This window comes from Lepus europaeus, chromosome 9 (assembly GCF_033115175.1).
Source record: "Lepus europaeus isolate LE1 chromosome 9, mLepTim1.pri, whole genome shotgun sequence".
NCBI lineage: Eukaryota > Metazoa > Chordata > Mammalia > Lagomorpha > Leporidae > Lepus > Lepus europaeus.
The window spans coordinates 153,349-179,215 of NC_084835.1; the positions used below are offsets into that span (position 1 = coordinate 153,349).

A 25,867-nucleotide genomic window follows, 5' to 3' on the forward strand; every position below is an offset into this window, starting at 1 on the left:
TGCGCCGGCCGCAGCGCGCCTACCGCGGCGGCCATTGGAGGGTGAACCAACAGCAAAAAGGAAGACCTTTCTCTCTGTCTCTCTCTGTCCACTCTGCCTGTCAAAAAAAAAAAAAAAAAAAAAAAGTATAAAATGAATGAGATACTATTTAAAAACTGATGTTTTGATGTTACAGCTTTAAATTGAAGTACTAGGATAAAATCGTTTTAGTTGTATTTGACCTTTTTCCTTAGTAAGGGTTAAATTATAATTCTGAGGACACTTGGCACAATTCTGTTTTTGTTTAGTTTGAGACAGAGGTGCCTGCAACAGTTCCAGTGGCTCCCAGTAGCAGTACAAATGAGAGAAGTTGGCATACTGTGTGATTTCACCCATGATACCCTAGAAAGGGCAAAGTTGAAGTGACAAAAGGGAGACTCTTGATTTTAAGGACTGGTTGGGTGGGGTTGAAGACTGAGGTTTTATGTATTTGATGTTTTCTCAGCTGTATACATTTTCTAGTACTCACTGAGTCTTGCCTCAGTAATCTGAGATAAAAAAAACAAAATGAGGAAGCTATTAGGTTTTACTGAATGTCATGGTGAAAACGTCCACTAGGGAATGCTGTGGGGTATCAGGAAGTGGGGGCACTCCTGCTGTCCCGGCATCAGGGGAAGAGGCAGGGGTCTCACAGGAGCTGGTGAGGCTGAAGATGTGCCCTGAGGCGTGTCTGCAGGACTGCAGCCCTTCACCACTGCACAGTCACCCATGAGAAAAAGCTCACCTGTGTGTGCAGGGAGAGACAAGCAGATGTGTGCCACGCACCTGTGAGCAGATGCAAAAAAGGAGACAACCTAAATGTCTGTCAAAAAGGGATGAAGACATAGTTTGAAATATTTATATGTATATGTGGATACATATATATTTTATATATGCACGTTAACTTCCGTGAATGCTTCATATGAGTGACCTAAATCTAAATCTTTTTAAAAAAGATTTATTTATTTATGTGAAAGGGAGAGTTATGGAGAGAGAGAAGGAAAGGAACACAGAGAAAGAGATGTCCCATCTGCTGATTCACTCCCCAGATGGCCACACCAGGCAGGGGTGGGCCAGGCTGAAATCAAGAGCCTGGAACTCCATGGCAGGAATTGGCTTAACTTCCTGCACCAAAATGCTGGCCCCGAGTGTAGACTGCAGTTAGCTTACATGAAAAAAGCAAATCTGCAATCGATACCATGAGTGAATGAAAAAGAACTCATATGACTGTGTATTATTGTTGTTGAGAAATATAAAAATGTATGATTTTCACACTAAATTAGTGGCATTGGTTCTTTCAGGAAGTAAAGTGGATTTGGAAGAGAGATTTAAGGGGAATCAACTTAATTTTTTATATTTTATTAACTTAAAAAGGGAATTCTGAGAAAAATTTGACAAAATATTCGTATTGATTTGAAATAACAACTGCATAGATACTTTTGTGCTGTTTCTGCATTTAAGGTGGGGCCACATATCCAGGTGGGGCCTGGTTGAATTCCTGGGATCACTGGGCATGTTCTGGAAAGGCGATCTAGATCACTGGGTGTGGTCCTGCAGGGTAGTTCTTGCCAGGGGACTGGAAGTCTGTGTGGGCCCAGCCACCCTCTGCTTCTTTGTTGGGCCACAGAGTCTCTCCTTCTCCACCCTAGGCACCGCCCCCTTCACCTCACCAGATGCCTTCAGACCTGGAAGACTTGAACCTCCAAAACTGTGAGCTACCTCACCTTTTCTCTTTATAAATCACTTGTTGCCTCAGCTATGTAACAGATGAAAAGCTGACACACACAGGGAGGTCTGCTTCTTTGTCTTTTCTCATTGTTGATGCTACGTGCATCCCTGGATTCGTGGCTCTTCCTCCATGTTCAGTGCCAGCCCTGGGGCAGCTGCCAGCGTCTCTCTCTGCTCTGTCCTGCCATCACCTTTTCAGATTGTGACCTTGCTGCCTTCCTCAGGTCACAGTGGCCTCCCCCAATATCTAGGGAGCACCCCCACCTCAACCCCCTCACCATTTAATGCCATCAGCAAAGACAAATCCACAGGGCCTAGGACTTGGGATGTGGACATAGGGAGAGATCATTGTTTCAGTCGACCACTCCACTCTTCAAGCTGTTTTTGGATGGAAATATCCATAAAGTTAGAAGGTATTTTAGGGAAAGTTTTATGGTCTGTCACTATCACCATCTGCTATAAAACAGTAACACCTAAGTGAGGGCTTTGGGAACACAAATCTGCACTAGGAAGCAAGGATGGGAACAGACGCCCTCTGACTCACGAGCTGGAATGACTTTGCATGGGTGCTACTTCATCTTTTCTTGTGACAGTCGATCTCCGTTCAGCATAGTCAATTTCTAGGACTGTCTGAGGCCTAAGGAATAGGCCCTCTCTCAGTTACTTCGTGAGTTATTGTTTAAAAACTGTTAGGCCGGCCGGCGCCGTGGCTTAACAGGCTAATCCTCTGCCTTGCAGCGCCGGCACACTGGGTTCTAGTCCCGGTTGGGGCACCGGATTCTATCCCAGTTGCCCTCTTCCAGGCCAGCTCTCTGCTGTGGCCCGGGAGTGCAGTGGAGGATGGCCCAAGTGCTTGGGCCCTGCACCCGTATGGGAGACCGGGAGAAGCACCTGGCTCCTGGCTTTGGATCAGCGAGATGCGCTGGCCGTTGGAGGGTGAACCAACAGCAAAGGAAGACCTTTCTCTCTCTCTGTCTCTCTCTCTCTCTCACTATCCACTCTGCCTGTCAAAAAAAAAAAAAAAAAAAAAAAAAAAAAAAAAACCTGTTAGGCCAGTGACCACCATACATCCTTGCTTAGTCTGTATTTGCTGCCACTGTTAATATATCTAGAACCAGGGTGGGTGTTTGGCCCAGTGGCTTAGATGTCTGCCTTCCATATTGGAGTGCCTGGGTTCAGTGCTTGGTTCTGGCTCCCAGTTCCAGCTTCCTTCTAATGCAGGCATGGGGAAGCAGCAGATGACAGATCAGGTAATTGGATTCCTGCCATCCATGAAATACATGGCTTGAGTTCCTGCTTCCTGATGGTGGTGGCCTGTCTGAGATGTAAGAATTGGGGGGGGGGGGGTCTTTCAGTGAAGGAAGGGGGTCTGTCTCTCTGCTTCTCAAGTAAACTGAAAAATACATATTATCAGAACTATTTGACACATCAAAAACCATTTAGCCGCATCAAATTGCAGAACCAAGTGAGAGGTGAAAACCCAAAAGTCCGATGAAAAGAACTCAAAAGGATTATCTTAGGCATGGGTAGACTAGAGGAGAACCATGTTTGTAGGGTTTTGTTCCTTCAGCACATAGTTACTGACCACTGAGTGAGTATCTGCCAACCTGCTGTTGAGTTCAGCAGCAATAGTGAGCAGGGCAGGGTGGACTCGCCCTCAGGGAGTGTCCAGTCCCTCGCAGAGGCATTTGGCTCCCAGATGGACAGTGACGGTGATGGAAATGGCCCTGACCCCTGTACAGGATCCCCAGGGGCTAACATCTGTGAGGTCTGGAAGTGAACATAAGTCAGGGATCTCTCCAGTAAGCTTGGATCAATTCTTAAAGTGCATCTCTCTTATTTCTTATGATGCAGCTCATCAAGCAAAACTGGAAGCTGGCTAAAACACAAGACGGGCTACACCCACTCTCTCACACACCCCTCTGTCTAGGAGCTGACATGGACTGTGTGTTCCTGAGTTCCTGGAATCAAGAGGGGGAAAGTTAAGAACAGGTCAGGAGAGCAGTGATGAGTGCTTTTAGGCCTTTTGAGGTGGAAGTATTTCCAGGACTTCTTAGAGAAGATTCTTTAGCATTTGCATTTACAAGCTTTGTGTTCCCTTTTCCAAAGTGCTTCCCTTCAAGCCAGTGTTTAGTATATGATGCAGTAAAGAGAATCTTCTCTGAACAGATTTCCTATGGGAGAGTTTTTAAAACAGAGTAAGAAGGGTGGGTTAGTCCTTGTTAAAATATTTTCTTTTGAGAACAGGGAAATTTTTTGGGCCATCCTCCACTGCACTCCCTGGCCACAGCAGAGAGCTGGCCTGGAAGAGGAGCAACCGGGACAGGATCGGTGCCCCGACCGGGACTAGAACCCGGTGTGCATGGCAGGTTTATTTGTGCCGATTAATTTAGGTAAATAATTTCACCGGGAGTCTTCATAGGTAAAATGAATGTTTATGTAATGTAAGAAAGTACTAGGGTTTTAAAGTGACAGTGCTATGCCTGTGTGCAAGTTTCAGTGCCCACTCCAGTGATTAAATGGGAGAGCAGTGCATGTCTGAACACAAACACTAAACATCCCCTGTAACCTTTACATAAAAACAAAGGCTGAAGCCTGACTCATTTTGATTCATATGTAGGAAGAGATACAAAAAGCATGGGACAGAAATGAAAGTGTATCAGAGACAGCTGCACGAGTGGACGGGTGGGCAGTGTTAATGCAGTGTTAAAACTCTCTATTGCTCTCTCTAACACCAAAGCCTTCCGGCCACCCAGGTGAATGGCTCCCTCCCACTGCGGGCACATGTATGTTCTTTTCTCCTCTTCAGTTTTCCTCTTGTTGCCTCTGATTTTTTGCATCTTTCTACTCCTTGAGGTACCTGCTTGGTTGCTCTTAGCTTCCTGTGAGTGGTTTTGCTCCAGTGTTGGCAGTCTGATGTGGAATTCCAGCAGCAGAGCCAACATCAGGGAAACCAGCCAGTGCTGTCTGAGGGGCATGGAGAGGCAGATGGCAGTGCGTCTCCTTCTCTCTGTTCATCTACTGTCCGTCCGTCTGTGTTGGTCTGTCTTTCCATCCGTCAGTCCATCCATCTATCTATTTACTTTGGCGTAGAGCTTTATGAAAAAAGCAAACAGTGCTTGGATGGATCTACAAGACTGTAGTTGGGATTAAAGAATTAGGACTCAGAGGAAATCAAGACCAAATTAAACGATGCTATTAGAGGGGACCGGTGCTGTGGCATAGTGGGTAAAATCGCTGCCTGCAGTACTGGCATCCCATTTGGATGCAAGTTCCAGTCCCAGCTGCTCTACTTCCGATCCAGTTCTCTGCTATGGCCTGGGAAAGCAGTGGAAGATGGCCCAGGTCCTTAGGCCCCTGCACCCATGTGGGAGACCCAAAAGAAGCTCCTGGATCGGCATGGCTTTGGCGATTGAGGCCATTTGGGGAGTGAACTAGCAGATGGAATTTCTCTTCTCTTCTCTTCTCTCTCTCTCTCTCTCTCTCTCTGCCTCTGCTTCTCTGTAACTCTGCCTTTCAAATAAATAAATAAATTTTTATAAAAATGTTGCTATTAGAATGTATAGTTTTAGCAAAATATTGTTTTTCAGGGCAGTTTCAATTCAATTTAATACGTAGTAAAAACACAGACGGTGTTTTAAAAATTCTTTCCTATCCTATCCAGGCAACATGCTTTTGGATAGGGTTCTATTAAGTCTGAGAATTGAAGGATAAATGCTTAAAGGCTAATCCCAACCACCAGTGGAACCATTTTTCTGTGTGACCCATGCATAGTGGTGAGCTCAAATGTTAAGTGTATGATGGAACACTTCTACATAGCTGTGGCCATCTTTACGTAGTCTCTGTGCTGTGAATACATGTCCGTGTATAATGGAAGTATTTTAAAATAAGCCTAGTTAACTAATTATTTATGTTTTCTGTGCAATAAGGCAGACTATAGCTAACATAAATGGCATGCACATGGTGCAAGGTGTGATAACCCAGTAATTCTGTGATGACTCCTCAGCCCTGTGACAGCCCAGTGATATGAGGTAGCAATAGATCACTATCAGCTCTGAGAGGATGATAAGGTGCATCCTGTGTAGATTTCTAAATCCTGTATTACTTTAAAATCAGCATATTTTAGGCACAAGATAGACTGTCTTCTGGTTCCTGATGATTGCTTTAAAAGTGGATTTGACGGTATATGTATCAGACTTGGAAAGTAATGTCCATTAAGTGGAATAAAAATGCTCTTTTAGGGAGAAAAAAGGTGATTTAAATCTTTAGATTCTCATGGGATCTCATTAAAGTTTTCTTTAATACACTGTGCAGCCTAATGGTTATCAGCAGCCCTGCAGTGTGCTTTGCTGAGAGTCGGTTTACACAGGATTAATTGTGTGATTTTGCAAGCAGCCAACACAGTGGACACTTTTTGTTGCATTGGCCCATGTGCTGTTTCCTGGGGATTCTGCCCTCTCTTCTAGGGTGGCATTACATTCCACTTCTGATTAACTGTAATTTCTGCCAACATGTTTCATGCCCAATACAATTTATTAAAAGTCTTTCATAATCTTTTTTTATAATTGTTGTGTCCTTCAGAAATTTCATTAATTTTGAGCAATGATGTGTAAAAAATGGCAAGAGAAAATGTCATTCACAAAAGGTTCTCTGACCGGCCAGTTTCCCCATGCTTTTGCTGATAAGTTGCCATAAATCTTTTGCTAAAATACAGAGGCCAATTCAGTTGCAGCCACTCCAGGCCTACTAAGTGAATAACCAATGCAGGAAATTGCCACTGAATATTACCTTTCTCCACCACCAGACTTTCAGGGTCCAGAGGAGAGTTGACTGTTGAGAACTGAGTCCATTTCTACAGTGTGTAGAACCTTGTGTGTTGCAGAAATTACTTGTGGATTTGGAGAGATGGGAGGAAGGAGCCTTGTGATTGAATTTTCTAGATAATTACTTTAACACTAAGATACCATATTTTGTCCACTCTTGGTGGAATTATGAAGTAAACATTGGATTTTATTGGATTTGTTGCCCCTGGGATCAGAATAAATGTGGTCTAGAAAAAACAGAAAATGTTGACTACATGCAGTTTAGAACTTAATCCTTCAACTTTTTTTTCTCTCTTGAACTTGAAAACAGATTGCCTGCCTATGTCCCACTGTCTCCTTCCCACATCCCAGATGTGATGAGGTGAAATTCCACTCCTGTGTCACATTTGTTATCTCTTGAATGGAAGGGGCTGCTCTTCTGTTTTCTGCTGGTTGGTTTTATTTTGGGTGGGTCCTGTCTCCTCTTGTCCTTTCCTGCCCATCTTCCCTGTGTCTACTGCCATGTTATAAAGGCCCAAGAAGGAGCTGTGTGAAGTAGGTACTTAACACGTGCGCTGCATGACCAGCTGGCCCCAGGAGGAAGAGCTTCCGAACAGGCTTGTTTCCGAAGGATCAGAGGCTCTCTGGGATGATGAATTCTGAGCACTCCCTGAATAATGAAGGGAGCACAGGATGCCTTTCATGCTCCTGTCTGATGCCTGGATTATGTGGAGAGACTGCGGAAGTGGGGAATCTGGTTTTGTGTCATTCACATTCAACAAGAATAGATAAAAGTGAGGGATTAAAATGAACAAAATCCCACATGGGGAAGCTCTAGGCCCAAGTTTGTAGCAAACCACCAGCTGATGATTCAAAAAGATTCATTTTTCTTTCAGAGAGAAAGACTGAGTTTATTTTCTGCCATTTTAAACTTCCCGCCTTCACACAGTGTCAACCATTTGTTTTTGACATAAAGAGGGGACTCTCACATGGTTGAGAAAGGACTGGAATTTCAGTCACCATTCTTGGGACCTGTACTTGACCACTGTCACTTCTTATGTGTTACAGTAATGAGGTGACTTAATCCTCTGGATTTTAATTTTCCTCATTTATGGATGGACCTAATTAATATGCAAAGTTCTTTTGAGGGTTGAGTAAAAGCAACTGTAAAATGTGAGGCTGTATTGTTACAGGTAGGTTGTAGTGGAACTTGGGTAGGCAGATACAGCAAACTTTAGGTCTCTGGATTAAGGCTGAACAATCTCTGTTTACAATTCAACGCGGCCTCTATCAGAGGTGAGTTTTGAAACTGTTGTTAGGGTGTTGGATATGTTGTGTGTTTCTGGAGTCTCAAACATGTTTGTCACCATAGTGGGGTCAGGAAACCATAAGCAGATAATCACAGCAACTATTTGAGAGCCCTACTGTTATAGCACATGTTAGACAATTGAGGGATGGATCTTGTATGTTAATTTGTTAAGTACTATGGGCATTATTTTAACAAGAATTCTCCAAATTCTCAAATGAGAAAAATGGTGCCAACTGTAAATCTGAATAATGTTGTCCAATATTTAAAATTTTTTTTTAAAAAATTACCTTATTTCCCATAATTATGGCAGATTTTTCTTTCTTTATTCCTTCCTCTCCCTCTTTCTACATGAACACCTCCACTGCTTCTTTCTCTAGCTTGAACTGTATAGATAATTGCAGGTACACAGTTTCACAGAGAACTAAAGCATAACGACCTAGCCTATAGATGAAGTAAGCTTAATGCTTTGCAAAAAAGGTTGGATTTAATGTTGTTTCTGTTAAATGTTGATTTTAATATCTAGAAAAGTTTGCATTAACATAGATCTTCAATTGGAAGTGTGTGTACCCCTCCAAATGTATCATACCCTTAGCATGTTCATGTGACCCTCAACTATGTTTTCAGGTTCCCATCCCAATATAAACTTTATTGTAATCAATAAAATAAATCCTGAGGAATTATGGTACCAGTCTACACATCAGTAGATTGTTTTGAACTACTTTGTATTAATTTAAAATTTTTGTTTTTTAAGAAGCAGACACACAGAGAGAGAGAGAGAGAGAGAGAAGAGGGAGAGAGAGAGAAAGAGAGCAAGAGTGAAGAGAAAAAGGGAGGGAGAGGGAGAGAGAGGAAGCGCTGGAAGCTGGTTGAGCAGATGGATACTCAGGCCAAAGCAGCAGGTGCAATGGCTCAAGCAGGAAATAGGAAATGATATCCTGGGATTCAACTTGTTTGATGTTCAGACAAGTTCCTATTTTGAAAACACATGACTTGGCCGGCGCCGTGGCTTAACAGACTAATCCTCTGCCTTGCGGCGCCGGCATACCGGGTTCTAGTCCCGGTTGGGGCGCCGGATTCTATCCCGGTTGCCCCTCTTCCAGGCCAGCTCTCTGCTATGGCCACGGGAAGGCAGTGGAGGATGGCCCAAGTGCTTGGGCCCTGCACCCACATGGGAGACCAGGAGAAGCACCTGGCTCCTGGCTTCGGATCAGCACGATGCGCCGGCCGTAGCGGCCATTGGAGGGTGAACCTACGGCAAAAGGAAGACCTTTCTCTCTCTCTGTCTCTCTCTCTCTCACTATCCACTCTTCCTGTCAAAAAAAACAAAAAACAAAAAACAAAAAAAAAAAACACATGACTTGCCATCCATAGGTGTATCTTTAGTGAATAAGCAAAGACCCTCTTGTACAACAGTTGGGCCAGAAAGTCCTGGAAAAGCAGTGTTAATGGTGTTAGTACCTAAACATGCCTGAAACACTTCCAGGAAGTTTTTGTAGGCATTTCAGTATGACTTTTAATGCTTTGCATTTAAGTTCTTTAGTCATGATTTAGAATATTTGTGTCAGGAATATTGCAGTCTTCAAGAACAAGAGTTTGTTTTAAGAGTACAATGATTCGTGATAATACTTTTGGCAATATTTAAAGGCTATCAAAGTTATAAAGCTCCATTCTGGAGGTGGTCATGTGTAACCTTAGGCAAACTATAACTTCTATGGATCTTAGTTATCTCATTTAAATGATGCCATTAAAAAAACAAATGTCTATCTGATGGGGCTGTCAGGATAAAATGAGTTAATAAAATGGAAAACATGTAGGACAGTGCCAGGCAGAAAGCTAATCCTGCGTAAATTGTCCCATTGTCTTACTAAAGGAGCCTAACCTGGCTGTTAACTGGTTTTATCAGGCATTAGTCAAGATAACCCTTATTTACTGAGAGGTTATTGTCACACACATTTTGAACTGTGTATAAAAACATAGTGCTTCTCTGTCAATCATTTTCAGAATTGCTTCCGCAGATTTTTAATGGGCTTTTTCCTTCCAAGGGAGGTCATTTGAGACTGCATTTGAAAGTAATGCAAAATCAGAGCTACATTCTGTTTGAGTACCAAAAGGTTACTTGGTTATTCTTAACCTAAAACATTGGCATTTCTGCTTCCTGCTTTCAAGACCATCTCTAACTCACATGACCTTTCACCATATTGAGAAAACAAGGAATGCCGCCATCAATGTACTCCGTTAGTTTGGGTTCTCATTTTTCTGATTCCTTCAGGTCCAGCAGTCGTTGCTTATTTGAGATCTTTCCGCATTTTGTTTAAATGTAGCTGTTAATCTCTATACATTTCTTGCTTAATACTGCTTTTGCTGTATTTAAAAGGTTTGCTGTGTTTTGCTTCATTTTTATTTTTCCAAGAAATTTTAGTATTTCCTTCTCAAGTTTTTCTTTGATCCATTTGGTTATTCAGGAGTAAGGTGTGTAATTGCCATGTATTTGTAGAGTTTCCCAAGTTGTTTTTGTTATCAGTTTCTATTCCTACTGCATTGTGATTAGAACAGATACTCGATGTGATTTAAAACTGTGCTGAGGCTCCTTTTGTTGCCTATCATATGACCTGTTCTAGAGAGTGTCCTATGTGTGTTGAGAAGAATGTGTCTTCTGCAGCTGTTGGGTGCAGCTCTGTAAATGTTTGTTAGGTCCACTTGGGCTGTGGTGCATTTACTCTGCCAGCCTCTGTTGACCCTGTGTCTGAATGATCTGGACATTGCTGAACGTGGGTGGTAAAGTCTCCTACTGTTGTTTTGGGGTCCATTTCTCCCTTTAGAACTATTGATATTTTCTTTATGTATTTCAGTACTCTGAAATTGTGTGCATATATGTTTACAGTTGTTATTTTCCTCTTGATGAACTGACTCCTTTATTATTAAATCATGACCTTCTGCGTCTCATTTTACAGAGGTTGGTATAATGTCCGTTCTGTCTGGTGTGAGGTACACTACCCTCACTTCATCTTGGGTTCCATTTGCACGGAGTATCCTTCTGCACACTTTGGCTTTCAGACAGTGTGTGTCCTCAGAGGGAAAGTCAGTTTCTTGTAAGCAACAGAAAGCTGGATCTTGTCTTTTAAAAAAGCCCATTAAGTTTGTTTAAAAAAGTAACATTTGTTTTCATTTATGAGAGAGAGAGAGAGAGAGAGAGAGAGAGAGAATTCAACTGCTGGTTTCAGTCCTCAAATGCTTGCAACAGCCAGCATCCTGGGCCAGGTTGAAGCCAGGAGCCAGGAACTCCATCTGCGTTTCCCATGTGGATGGCAGGGACTCAAGTACTTAAGTCGTCACCTGGTGCCCCATATGGGGCACGCTAACAGGAAGCAGGATTTTAAGTGGGGCAATACTTGAACACAGGCACTCGGATATTGGATGTGGGCATCTGGAGCAGTGGCTTAACCAGCTGTACTCACCCCCACTCTTTGTCTTTTAATCAGGGAATTTACATTTAAAATAATTCGTGATAGGTAAGGTCTTATACTGACATTTTGTTACTTGTTTTCTAATTTCGTTTTAATTCCTTTCTTTATTTCACTTCTTTTACATTCTTCCTTTGTGGTTAAGTGATTATTTTTTTTTTTAGTAGTGTGTTTTGATTCCCTGGTTATTTTTTTTTTTCATGTGTCTGTTATAGATTTTTGCTTTGTGGTTACTATGAAACTTCAAGAAATGTTTTAGTTATAACAAGCTATTTTGAAATGATAGCAATTTAAAATTGATTGCTAAGTTAAGAAAATAAACCCCCCCAAAGGGATAATTTTTTTTCTAAAAGAAAATCTACATTTGTACTTCATTTCTCCCCATATTTGCATTTTGATGTTGCTTTTTACACTTTTTATATTGTCTCTCTCTTAACATATTAATGTAGCAGTTTAGTTTTCATTTTAAAAATATGAAGAGCTCATATATAATGTTTATAATATTAGAGTATTCTGAATTTATCTTTGCATTTATTCTTCCTAGTGAGTTTTCTTCTTACTCATTAGCATCTCTTTGGACTTGAAGATAAATTCTCCCAAGTCATTTGGGAATATCTTTATCTCTCCTTAGTGGCCAAAGGCTATCTATCTTTTTTGGGTTCATTGTTCTTGGTTGGCAGATTTGTCCCTCAGTGATGTGACATCCCATTCTCTCCTGGCCTGTAAGGTTTCTATTGTGAATGCTGCTCTCAGGGGACTTGGCATACCCTTATGTGCTGCTGCTTTTCTTTTGCAGCTTTAAGAATCCTACCTTTGTTTTTAATCTTTGACAGCCTGATTATTATGTGTCTTGGGTTGAGTTGAACCCAACTTGTGAGACTTGACTTTCCTGTACCTGGATATGTATATCCTTTTCTAGACTTAGGTAGTTTTCTGTTATTACCTCTGAATAAGTTCTCTACTAACTTTGGCCCCCTCAAGCCCCTCTTGAACCCCCTAAAACAGACTGTTTGCTCTTTTAGTGCTGTCGCCAAGCTCCTGTATACTTTCTTCATTCTTCTTGGTTCTTTTTTTTTTTTTCTCTGCCATCTGTGTGTTTTCAAATGGTCTTTGAGTTTTCTAATTCTTTGCTCTGATTTTGGTACCTTCTGTTCTGTTTTTCATGTCATTTAGTTTTGTGCAAAATCAGAGCCAGTTGTACCCAGTGTAGCAGGTACTTGTGCTACCTGAGATGATATACAACGTGCTGATCACAACCTCTACCCGCTGGTGTTTCATCAGTTGCCAGAGACAGTTAAATGGGATCCTTCCTGGGGTCAGTAATTGTGCACTGTGGAGCACGGACTCAGGCTGCTCCTTGAAAGCAGAGGTCATTTCCTTTGTCTTTCAGAAATATTCTTAAGAAAAATTCAGCATTTTCATGTTGCTTTTGTAAGGTTTTGTCTCTAAATAATTTCCAAAAGAAGACATTTACTTCTTATATTTGTCTGGTTCTCACTTCACTAGGCATTATTTCATGTCAGGATTATTGAAGAATTTCTGTTTTGTGTTTTTTTTTTTTTCTGTAATAGTTACATTCTAGGGAATATTATGTGTGTGGTATGTCATTTCCCCTTTTAATGGCTGTTATATTCATTTAACTAATTTTTGTTGAGATAGGGTATGGGCCTCCATGGTTTGGTTCAAGAACTGTTTTCTGCCTGGTAGATGTTAGTTGATGAGAGAAAACAAGGCATTTTCAATCCCAGCTTTTTTTTTTTAAGAATTATTTGCATACTTGAAAGTTGGCATTTCAGAGAGAGAGGGAGAAACAGAGATCTTCCATTCATGGCTTAATTCCCTCGATGGCTGCAACAGCCCAGGATGGTCCAGGCTGAAGCCAGGAGCCAGGAGATTCTTCCAGGTGTTCCATTTTCTGAGGTCATTAGCAAGGAACTGTATTGGAAGTGGAGCAGTCAGGACATGAACCGACCCTCGAAGGGGATGCTGGCATTGCAGGTGGCAGCTTTACCCATTGTGCCGCAATTTTGCCCCAACCCCAAGTTCTTAAGACTGAGCAATATACTGACCAAAAGCTGAGGTGTTCTTAGGTTTTTATAGCTTTTTAAGAGATCTCTAGAAAATCTCCATTGTTAAAGATACATTTAGGTTAGTAACAGTTAAAAAAAGAAAAATGAAGAATTGTCTTTTGATCTCCAGTATGTGTGCAGACACACACAGAGCAGGCATGCTTTACTCAATGCACATATATTAAGTAACCAGTGTTCAGGAATTTGGCAACCCCTCTGTTTGGATTCTAGGGAGAGGGAAATTCATTAGACAGTTTTTCCTGGTTTTGAGGAACTCAGAAGCTTACAGAAAACATTGCAAATAAATCACTTTTCTTCTTGTGAGAACACATTGTGGTTTCCCACACAAGTGGCTTAACACAGCCACTGTCCAGGTTCCTGTCACCTCTGGGTACCGTGTGGTCTCTCCCCAAGCCATGGGAGACAGAGTGAGGGTCTTCAAGAAGAGGGAGATTGGAAACTGCTCAGGGCCCTCCTAGCATCACTGCTGGCCTCTCGATGATGCAGGGGCTGTGGCTGCTGTCTGGCTGTTCACCAGGAGCTTTCGAGATCCCAGCCTGGACTAAGCATTGTGTGTGTGTGTGTGTGTGTGACTGTCATCCTATATTCAGCAGTGACGGTTGGAGTTCTGAAAGACTATGTGTTTAACTTAAAATCACACGACTAAGTGTACTCTGGCTGTGTTTTCAGTCCCTGTGTCTCTTTTTCCTGGGCTGCAGTGTCTCTTTCGAGAGAACTGTGGTGATAATGTGTGTGCCTCCTGCCCTGTCGGGGACATTCGTTTCTGCAGCTGTCCGGTTAGGGAACGGTGAAGTAATCACTGATTGATGCGCTCATTCACCAGTCCACCCAAACTGCATTTATTTAGCCCTGATGTGGTGCTAGGCATCGACACTGGGATTATAGCAATAATCACAGAACGCCCTTATGGAATTTAAGATTCATTATTTTAAATACAGAATCAAACCTTGTGTGTGATAGTCATTTGCTCTTCAAAATTTAGCTTTGTCTGGAATGGAATTGCAATTTATACCTGTTCTGTGCTTTCTGTGGGTAAGGAGAAATTCACTTCAACTATTCTAGAAGGGGTCATGATGAGAAATGACTTATTGTCTCTAGGGATGGGCATTTGGGCTGCTGGTTAGGATGCCCATGTCCCATGTGGAATGCTTGGTTTCGGTTTCTGCCTCCCATTCCTGACTGCAGCTTTCTGCTAATGCAGACCTTGGGAGGTGATGGTGTTGCCTCTCGAGTTGAATCCCTGCCATGCACATCAAGGACCTGGACTGAGTTCCTGGCTCCCAGCTTTGGTTTAGCCCAGCATTGGCTTTTGGGGGCATAAAGGGAGTGAACCAGGAAGTAGGACCTGTTTCTCTCTCTTGATCTGCCTCTATTTTGGTTTCAATCTGCTGTTCAAATAAATAGATTAGAAAAAGAAGAATTGGGGCTGGGGCTATGGCGTAGTAGGTAAAGCCTCTACCTGCAGTGCTGGCGTCCCATAAGGACGCCGGTTCGAGTCCCAGCTGCTCCACTTCTGATCTAGCTCTCTGCTATGGCCTGGGAAAGCAGTAGAAGATGGCCCAAGTCTTTGGGCCCCTGCACCCACGTGGGAGACCCAGAAGAAGCTCCTGGCTTTGGATCAGCCCACCTCTGGCTGTTGTGGCCATCCGGGGAGTGAACCAGTGGATGGAAGACACCTCTCTCTCTTTCTCTCTTTGCCTCTGCCTCTGCCTCTCTGTAACTCTGCCTTTCAAATAAATAAATATATCTTTAAAAAAAGAAAAAGAATGGCATGCTTGCTCTAACAGGTCTTGTGCCACAGCATCTCTTCCTACTCTCTTAGGGTACCCTGATTTCCCTTGTGGAGCACGTGGTGAAGACACGAATAGTCTGTAAGGGCTGTGTGAAAATACTGTTTTTCAATTAGACAGCCTCAGATCCACAAGAGGGAATTGTTTAGGAGTCCTCTGCACCTGCTTTCAGTTGGTCCCAAGCTCCTAGTGTCAACTGCCATGATCATGTGGTCTGCTGAATGGGTCATCCAGTCCATCTTCCTCTTGCTCCTGAGGAAGTTCTGTTTCTCATTCCACTTAAGTGTGCTCTCTCCTCCTGCAGGGCTGTGCTCTCTCCTCCTACAGAGCTGTGCTCTCTCCTCCTGCAGAGCTGTGCTCTCTCCTCCTACAGAGTTGTGCTCTCTCCTCCTGCAGGGCTGTGCCCTCTCCTCCTGCAGAGCTGTGCTCTCTCCTCCTACAGAGTTGTGCTCTCTCCTCCTGCAGGGCTGTGCCCTCTCCTCCTGCAGGGCTGTGCCCTCTCCTCCTGCATGGCTGTGCCCTCTCCTCCTGCAGGGCTGTGCCCTCTCCTCCTGCAGGGCTATGCTCTCTCCTCCTACAGAGCTGTGCTCTCTCCTCCTCCAGAGCTGTGTTCTCTCCTCCTGCAGGGCTGTGCTCTCTCCTCCTGCAGAGCTGTGCTCTCTCCTGCAGGGCTGTGCCCTCTCCTCCTATAGAGCTGTGCTATCTCCTGCAGGACTGTGCCCTCTCCTCCTGCAGGGCTATGCCCTCTCCTCCTGCAGGGCTGTGCTCTCTCCTCCTGCAGAGCTGTGCTCTCTCCTGCAGGGCTGTGCCCTCTCCTCCTGCAGGGCTATGCCCTCTCCTCCTGCAGGGCTGTGCTCTCTCCTCCTGCAGGACTGTGCTCTCCTCCTGCAGGGCTGTGCTCTCTCCTGCAGGGCTGTGCTCTCTCCTCCTACAGAGCTGTGCCCTCTCCTCCTGAAGGGTTGTGCTCTCTCCTCCTGCAGGGCTGTGAGGAAGAGACAGAGATTTTCTGTCTGCTGGTTCACTCCCCAAATGACTGCAATAGCTGGGACAGGGCCAGGCTAAAGCCAGAAGCTAAGAACTCCATTTAGGTCTCTCACGTGGGTAGCAGGGGCCTGAGTACTTAGATTACCTTCGGCTTCCTTCCCAGGGACGTTAGCAGGAAGCTGGATTGGAAGCAGAGCATCTAGGACTTGAACTGGCATTCCGACATGGGATGCTGGCCATGAAAGCAGTGGCTTAACCCACGGTACCACAACACTGGCCCCTCTCACAGAGATGTAACACTGGAACAGTGCAGGTGGCTCTTGACTGTAGAATACACTGAATTTATGATGCTTATTATCACTGGAATAAACAGGGCATTGGGTGTTGTGTCGTTTAACATTTGCCTCTGCAAATGGAATGGGAGGGTCACATCTTGTGACACACAGCAGAGCAAGGGCAATTTCTGTGTCCTGCCTTGGGCAAGTGACAAAGTCAACAAGCCAGTACTCCTCAGGCTTCCCTGGGCCCCTGGGTGGGTCCCCACTGAAGGCTGTTTTGTGTGCTGTGATTGTCTGTAAGCAGCTCTCCTTGGTGCCATCATGCAGACAGCAGTGATGTGAGAGGAGGCCTAGCAGAGCTGCAGTCAGGTTCCGGCACAGGAGTGTCGGGCACGGTGTGTGCCGGGTCCCTCGGCTGGAGGACAGCAGGAGGGGCTTTTCTTCTCAGTTCTTCAGGGTGGGGTTCTCTCCTGGGGCACTGCCATCTGTTGATAACGTCTCTGTGTACTTTTTGGAACAAAGCCAAAAGACTTCCAGATAATGCACAGAAAGGGAGTGAGGTTGCTGGAATCTTTGTTTTTTTTTTTTTTTCTTTTCTCAGTGCCGAAGATGTTGTACTTTTGTATATCCACTTGGTAATTTCTGCCAGAATGAGCTGGGATTTAGATCTTCTGAGTGATTTTATCCAAATATGGCAACTAGTTTGCAAAAATCTTTATGTTGTTTGACCCAATGACTAACAGAAAACCTTAGCCTTGCCAAGGTGTGTTCAAGGGATGCCATTAGGAAACAAGTTTGTCAGCAGTCTTTCTACCTGGGGAGCCAGTTCTTGAGTCATCCTGGAATTAACAGTGAAAGGATTGTGTACGCTGGTTGGAAGACTTCCTTCCCTCGGTGTTGATTTCTCACGCAAGGGAGCCTTGATGTGACCGCACCTGGGAGAGAGATGGCAGGCGCGTGCCCACCCTGTGATTCAGAGGTCTGCTGTCTGAGTGCTTCCTGATGCAGCCCCCTTGCACCAGCCCACATTATTGTGCCAAGAACGGTTGGTTCCAGCATCAGACAAAAGCAAGTGGCTGTGGTGTAGCAGCTGTGGAAGACGGCCGAGGGGAGAGTCTCGCAGACAGTGGCCTGCTGCAGGGTAGCTCCTGAGAGAGCACACGTCAGTCATTCTTCCCAGGAGCCGGGTGATTTCTGGCTGCTTGTCCCTCCTCTCTGCTTCTGTTACCCATGGTGGAAATTTACAAGATCCCGCTTTTAGCAATAGAGCAAGACAATGCTTAGTTATTTGGCTGGGAATCTGGGGGGCATGTGGGGAAAAAGAAAAATTAAATCAGTGTTTTTAGCAGAGAAAAGATGGAAGTTAATTTAACGATGGGTTCTTAGAGGAAATTATTTCTAAAATTACAAGTTTCAAATCTCTCTGTAGGTGCTGTAAGCGGCGAACAATGATCCTGTCTTAACCCTGCGAACATTTCACAGAGGAACTGGGGGGACTTCACTTAGGTAAGAGTATTTCCCTCAGTCAGTAGCTCTGTGTTTTTGCTGTATTTAGATCTTGCAATGCCTTGTACAGAAGTAACCGGAGGCTCCCAGCAGCTGTGAGGCAGATGGATGGTGTTGGGTTCTTAGGGCTCTAGCAAATCGCTGACTTGGTTCTGAAAGAGCAAACCCTCACCTTGTGCTTGTTCACTGGCTTCTTTGCAGGCTGAAAGTGACATCTTGATGATGTTTGTCTAAATGTTACTTTTAATAGAAATGGGATCAGAGGTAATTGGTATCTTAGCAGACCTGAAGCTTTGGAGGGGAGGCCTGAACGTTCAGGGTCAAACAGAGCTTGCCCATTGGTTGCCGAGAAGGCTTCCAGCCCCAGTTACTTCCTGGATCCATGTGAAATATGACCCAAGGTCTCCTTCGGCTTTTTCCACATTCTTTGGGTGAAACCAGGCTGCATCACAACCAAGTGCAGAGTTTGGATCAGTGAGAAGAGGTCCACTTGGGGAGGTCAGGCAGAGCCGTGTGACTGCGCGCAGCTGTCCAGTTTCTACCTGCTCTGCCTGGATTATGTTGGCAGTTCTTATTATCACTGCTTGTTTATTTTGGGAAATGTCAGCGTTTAGTATCATTATTAGTATTTAAACACAAAGTGATTTGTGGGGAGGAGGAAGTAGTTTTTTGTCAATGATATGAAAGAAGGAATTGTTTCTTTTTACTTTCTCAAGACCACATTTTGTCCCCAAGAGGATGTGAGCTCTTGAAGATGGTGATGCCCTTTGGTGCGTGTGGAGTTTGTCTGGGTTTCGGTGGTGAGCGGGGCCTTTGGTGAATCTGAGGCAGTGAGGACAAGTGGGAGGGAGGTCTGGGGCCTTCGCGCAGAGTCGCCTCCTTAGGGGCAGCTGGGAAGCAGCCACGAGGAGCTGTGTGTGCCTGGCACGACCTCTGCCCGGTGCGCTCCCCACTGGGCAGGGCATGGCCCTCCAGGTGTTCAGGGGCTCCCTTGGGGCTGGCGCTAAGTAGGTACCCCACACAGGCTTCCCAGCTGCAGTTAACCTGCAGGCCTGTGAGATTTAGACAGGCTGGGAAGGTATTCTGGTAAAACCCTCCTGAAAGCCTCTGATGAGAATTGTTTGTGAGGGGCACCCTTGCTCCAGTTCGCACCTCCACGACCTCACTGTGACCTTGTCCCTCAGTGACTGGAGTGACTCTCCAGTGAAAGTCTAGCGTGAAATGCAGCACTGAATCAGAAAGTGTTGAAAGAAGATGTGATCATGCCGCCTGGAGGAACTGTGGCTAGAGCTGTGTCATGGTGATTATTAATAATTGTGTTTGCTGGTATGAAGGTGGGTGGAAACCCACCAAGCATGCTGCTTGCTTGTCTCCACAATCCTTTCCTTTATTTTATTGAATCATATTTATTTTTTAGTTCCTCTTAGTGATTGAACAGATCATTATTTAATTCTAAAACAAGCTTTTTTGCCATGGGTTTTCTTGGTGGTATTTGAGAAGTCGGCACGAGGCCTCCAGGTGATAGGGTTGTTGTCCTGGAGCGAGCACTCCATCATTGATTTTCCTTTAAGAATCTTTGGTATTTTTCCCCTTACTACATGGTCTCTCAAGGATTCTTCTTTAGTCTCTGATTGGATTATGACACAATACTGATTTTTGTTTTCTATTTTTCAGTACCCTAATTTGAGCTTATTTAGAGCACAACCTGCAGTCTCAGTGTTAGAAATGTGGAGATGGAGTTTGTGCCCGTCAGAGGACCATGCATTTCACTCATTGCCATACTGATCCATCATTTATACAACATGGGTTATGTACCCATCTCAGCAGGAGGCCGAGGTGGGTGAAGATGGAGACTGTGTTTCTGTGGAGAAGTTCATGGGGACACCTGTGCAGTGTGTGTCACCTGGGCACACGCTGGCACTGGTTGGTGGGGCTTATCTCTAGCTCTGCTCCTCCTCCTGGCTCCTGGGATTGGATGGATTCTTCTACCCCAACAGCCAGACTACATGTCCTTTCATTATGGAAGAGAGTGTAGTGGTTTTCATTCAAGTCTCAGTGAAGTGCTATGTGGGAGAGGATCGTAGCTGCCTCTCCTGGTAGGTCTGTGATTTTTTTTTTTTTTTTTTTTTTTACTAGAGGTGTGGATTATTTTCCAGTGACACTCCATCTGTATCAGAGACATTTGCATGCCTGGTTAGAGCAGTAACTGCCCTACTTTGTGAATGTCTCAGTACAGTGAGTTGGACACATAGCACAAATGCAGCCTGCAGGGCAGGTCTGTGGCTTCGTCCATCTCCGGCTGTACACACCTCACACACAGGCGCAGTGAGCTCTTTACACATTTGTCTCATGGACTTGTCTTTGAGGGCAAGATTCAGGCCAAACTACAGTGAGTACAGACCCACTTCAGGAAGACGGGGAGGGGAAGAGAAAAAGAAGGAGGAACGGAGTGAGTGAGGGAGAGAGGTTCCTGATCCATCATGCCCAGGTCCCCTCTGTGCTGAAAGTCCCTGGACTGCTTCTCTGAATCCCGTGCTTCTCTTGGTCTTCAGTGGCACTGACCCTCGGTCCCCATGTCTGCCAGAGCTCCGATACCTGTGTTGGTGCTGGCCTGTGACTCACTCCCTCAGGATGTTAGGAAATGGAGGTGTGAGGTAGTTGTGTGTGCGTTGTTTACAATGGAAATCTCTCCTGAAGTGTGCTAGGTGGAAGCCAAGACTCTCCTCAGAAAAAAGTGCCTCTGTTGGGTAATTAGCGGGTTTTCCCACATGCATGAAAGATCTAGTCGGATGCTGGACAAATGCACGGATAAGGAACGTTTCCTATGTCGAATGATGACACCAGCAGTACCCTTTCTCTCTTCCCATGGTAAGAGCACTTCAGAGCTAGTTTCATGCCCTTGCTCCCAAATCAGTCCCTCCTGTCTGTATTTGAGGCTCACATCTTTTAAATATTCATGGGCTGTTATGTTTCTTTATCGTTGTTGAGGCACTTCAGGGACATTCAGAAGGTGGCTGAGTACTCCATTGTCTTCCTAATTCTCTTGGCTGTGCTTTGGATTACCTCCCGTTTGCATGCATAATTTTGGTAGTGAGGTGCCAAAAATTCACTTGTTTTAACTGGAGTCTTATTGAAGTGCTTTTGCTCAAATCTTGGACACTAATAAATGTGATTTCCAGGCATGAAAATTTAGTGAGGACTCCAAAGAGAAGCTGAGATATATCAACATGTTGTTATAATGCTATAAGTAGTTTTTAAGATACTAGGCATCTCAAAACTCTAAAGATTATCAAATGAGCTCTTAAATTTTTAAGGCTAGGTTTGGAATAATTTTTTTTTTTAATCTTGTAAGTCTGTGAGTTTTCCTTAATAATTGATATATGACGAATGCCCCGGCCCGCGGGATAATCAACTAGGACATGAGGAGGGCAGACCTGAATGGAGAGACAAACCAGACACGAGAAGGGAGACCAAGACAGTATTCTGATCAAGGTCTCACTTCATTGGAGAAGGAGGCAGCTTATATAATACAAGGCAAGGATTGTAACAGTCGAGGGCAAGCAGGGAACATCTTACAACATAGTTTAAAGGAATAATTTCACAGGAATCAGTATCAATTTGACAAAGGGAGTTACAGCAAGGTCTTACAGCTAGCAGATACGCTTATCAAGGTACAAGAAAGAGAGCACTGAAGCCAGATGGCCAAGCGCTAACCACATCAGTGAGCTGTACACATGGAATTTTCTAGTGACTCCTCCTTCCAGAGACACAGTTGAAGGTTACTCTAAACAAAGGCCTATACAGGGAACCGAGCACAGTGGCTCCCAAAAGACGAACAGCACGTTTGATGTGCACAATCAGGTCTGGACTCAAACAAGCACCTGCAGGATCAAGGTCACAGACCCTCGATTACCTCCAAAATTTTCCCTATGTCCCTTTGTTTTTGTTGGGTTGTAATATTTTAGTAAGTTTGGATTCTGTCCTTATTGCTTTCTTTCTTTGCAAATTCGAAGGCAGAATCGTTTTATCAAGAGGAAGACAATTGCTATTGTATTACAGAGAAAAGACTTAATAAAGTGACCATTAGAACATTAAGTGCAAAAAGATGCTGAAACCCACAAAATATGGGTCATTTCTTTAATAAACAACTTCTGGATCTTATGCTGATATTTCAAAGGGTTGCTCAAGTAGCAGTTGGACAATAAAATAATAAGTTGTGAAAATACACAACACAACTACTAGACAAATGATTCAGAGCAAAATCCAACAAAGGGAGAAAACTTTCCTCTACAAAGTGCTGTTTTTGCTCCAAGACAAGCCACACTAGGGAAATACCACATATGTCATGGACACAGTCATGGATGTCTCCACGAACAGAAGGTTTTATTAGACTCCACATGTGTGCACATATTTGAGGCCTTGAGAAAGAAGTGGAGAAATGCATGAGAGTTGTCTCCCACCCCGACAGGGCAGGCACCACTCAGGCCTGGTGATAATGCAGGGCAGTCAGGAGCTGTCAAAGCCTGGCCGGGCTCAGTCGCTATCCTAAGTGGTCCTGCAGTGGAAGATTAGTGCTTCCACAAACACATTTAGCCACAGGACAAACAAAAGCAGAGGGCAGACAGGGGAAGAAGAACAAATGCCTCCGGCTCCCTAAGAAAGCGTGATCTCCCTTGTGCACTCTGGGATTCTGGAGTTCTCCCTTTGCAATCCCGAGAAGCTGGCACTGTGCTTCCATAGGCATACGTTAAGATTCTCTTCACAACTGCAAATGGCAGTTGAATAATTTCATATTTGAGAGACTATAGCCTAGTGAATTTATTTCAGAGTTGTCTGTACTTAAATGTTAGTTATTAGTTTCTCATTTACTGGCTATATCAAGATTCATGCAATGAATATACTATGAGAGTAGCCGGCTCCTTAAATATCTGAATATTGTGTAGGGGAGGAGAAAATTTTTCCTGTTCCCTCTTAGTTTCTGTGCCTGGGCCTGTGAATTATGCTAACAGAAGACAGATTGACAAGATAAAAGGCACACAAATTTTCTTTGATGTCTCAGTAATTTAATTTTAGTTTTGGTGTGCATGGAGGCAATCACAGAAAAAGAAATCAAACCCCAAAGAGGTGCACAAACGCCATTCTGACAAAGGGTGGTCAGGGCTGTGGCCAGGGGCATCTCTCCGTGGGGAACTAACAGAAGACAAGGCTTCTTTTGGTAAGCTTGTGCAGATCTGTCAGTGCTGACTCCTGTCTCCGGGGATGGTGGTGCTGCTGGGTGGGGAGGGAAGGGGCTATCTTCGCACAGAGGATCCATCTCTTACTTCCCGGCGGATGTGGAGGGCAAAGACCTCTCTGTATGTCTGCCATTCCCTGACTCCCTTCAGCTCACAGTGCCCCTTAGGCCAGCCTGGCTGTGTTCTGATCCCTTTAGTTCCTACACAGCATAGTGTCTTGTGCCATCTGTGAGTGACAGTGAAAGCAAATGCATCTTCTTATCAAGCATTAGTAGCTCTCCAGTTCTCTGATTATTACACACTCTATCAGTTTGTAGGAATTAAGCACTTAAAAACTCCATCCGTTCATTGAATAATTATTTTCCTGTGACTGTTAAGAGCCACTAGTCCAGGACATAGTAGCAAACAAAGATACAGTTCTTACCTCATGAGGTTTATGGTCGCTTAATGCAGACACATGCTATTCAAATGCTCTTTCCAACAAAGGCAAAGCTGCTGCTCTGATGATATGTGCTGGGAGGGACTGCTAGGTGGTTAGACCCCAGTGGTCTGAGAAGGGTTCTCTAGGGCGTGGATACCACAGAGGAAGGAAAGTTTGCAAGAAGGCGAGGCAGGAGCGAGCCGTGTGACTGGAGAACTTGCTTTAAGTTTTGTTGAGATAGACTAGGGGAGGGGGTGTGGAAAATCATTCCAGCTACAGGACAGGGGACAGCATTGTGAATAATTTACCAAGAGAGTAGATTTTAGAACCAGAAAAAAATCTGACTTCTAACTCTAATTTGGCAACATCTCATTTGAGGATTTTTGGACAAATTAATCAACCTCTCTGACCCTCCTGATCAGTAAAGTGGAGATTATGACCCCCCCATTTTTTTTTAAGATTTATTTATTTATTTGAAAGGCAGAGTTACACAGAGGCAGAAAGCGAGAGCAAGAGCGAGAGCGAGAGCTAGAGAGAGATAGAGAGTGTGTCTTCTTTCTGCTGGTGTACTCCCCAGTTGGCCACAATGGTCAGAGCTGGGCCACTCTGAAGCCAGGAGCCAGGGGCTTCTTCTGGGTCTCCCATGCAGGTGCAGGGTCCCAAGCACTTGGGCCATCTTCCACGGCTATCCCAGGCCACTAGCAGGGAGCTGGATCGGAAGTGGAGCAGCTGGGACTTGATCTGGCACCCATGTGGGACGCTACCACTGCAGGTGGAAGCTTTACTCCTACACCACAGATCTGTGAGAATTAACTCAACAGTGTCCTAGTCCTCATCATCTTCATCATCATCATCTTCATCATCATCATGCTGATTTGCAGTGTGACATTAGGTAACACATTTTTTCTCTGAGTTTCAGTTCTATACGTGTGGGTGTCGGGTTACCTGACTTCTGGATTCCTTCCTTAGAGGGTTTGTGATTCTTCCTAAGCAAATTTAAAGCTGACAGTTTAAGTCCAGATATTATGGAAGCCTATATCCTGGAAGGGTAGGAAAAGTTTTCTTTTGGGAAAACAGACTTTGAAAGAAGAGCATAAATCCATGTTTTAGCAACTTAGGTTTCTCTAATACACGTTTTAGAAGCTTCTGTGATCTTAGATTAGATTTTATAGCACATATTTCTTCTACTAAAAAGCCTTTAAAATGTTTCTGGGGGATGTCAATTTCCCATCATGGTTTGTAATTGTCACATTTTTACAGTCCTGTTTAAAATGAATTTAGTTTTTCAGCTAAAAATATCAAGCTGAGTTGGTAATGGAAATCCAAGGACTGTAAAATCGAATGATAGGGGCTGGCACTGTGGTGTAGCAGGTAAAGCCACTGCCTGCAGTGCCGGCATCCCATTTGGGTGCTGGTTCAAGTCCCAGCTGCTCCACTTAAGATCCAGCTCTCTGCAATGGCCTAGGAAAGCAGCAGAAGATGACCCAAGTTCTTGGGCCCCTGCACCCATGTGGGAGACCTGGAAGAAGCTCCTGGCTCCTGGCTTTGGATCAGTGAAGCTTTGGCCGTTGCGGCCAACTGGAGAGTGAACCAGCTGCTAGAAGACCTCTCTCTCTATCTGCCTCTCCTTCTCTCTCTGTGTAACTCTGTCTTTCAAATAAATAAACAAATCTTTTTTTTTTTTTTTTTTTAAAGAAAACCCAGGGGTTGATTGTTCAGGGTGAACTACGTATTACTGAGAATCGTACATCACACCTCCTTGACCCCCCAGGCTGCTGCACACTTCAGCCTCTTCAGCACACCTATGACACAAGTTATATCTGGCTGATGGGTAGGTCGCTGCTGGATGGGCCTCCGTGATTACACCGTTATCTGGCCCTTCGTGTTTATTTTCCCTTGTAACATTTCCATTTTGTCAGCCTTTGTGTGACCTTTCATTTGTGAATGTCTGAATATCAATTTTTTGTGTGGAAGACTTGTTAGCGTGGATTGAGTAGGATAATGAGGTAATCATGATTGCTAAGTGTGACTGGTGATGAGCAGAGCTTGGGAGGTGCTGAAGTGGGCTTGCATCTGGCCTCTGTTCTTCCGCACCCTATGTGTGTGCGGAGTGCTCTGATCCATCTCTGTGAGCCCTAGTTTCTCTCCAGGAAAGAGGGAGTGGTACCACCAACAGCGTTTATATTCTAGCAGATGCATTCAAGTGACCATACTGTCTTCTAGACAAGGGGAAGGCCCAGTGGTAT

General features: G+C 44.4%; 1 protein-coding gene across 10 annotated transcripts in view; it reads left to right on the forward strand.

The window, feature by feature from the left end:
* CHL1 (cell adhesion molecule L1 like) overlaps positions 1-25,867 on the forward strand; it is a 168,366-nt gene that overhangs the window by 16,864 nt on the left and 125,635 nt on the right. For 4 of the 10 annotated variants that reach the window (XM_062200057.1, XM_062200055.1, XM_062200059.1 and 1 more), the window contains exon 2: positions 17,890-17,966. The exons of 1 other annotated variant lie outside the window; for it this stretch is intronic. The gene's annotated coding sequence lies outside the window, so the exon portion shown is untranslated. Of the gene's footprint in view, positions 1-3,702; positions 3,739-17,536; positions 17,694-17,889; positions 17,967-19,640; positions 19,803-25,867 lie in introns of those variants that run through there. 5 more of the 10 variants (XM_062200056.1, XM_062200054.1, XM_062200052.1 and 2 more) reach the window with 5 other exon arrangements.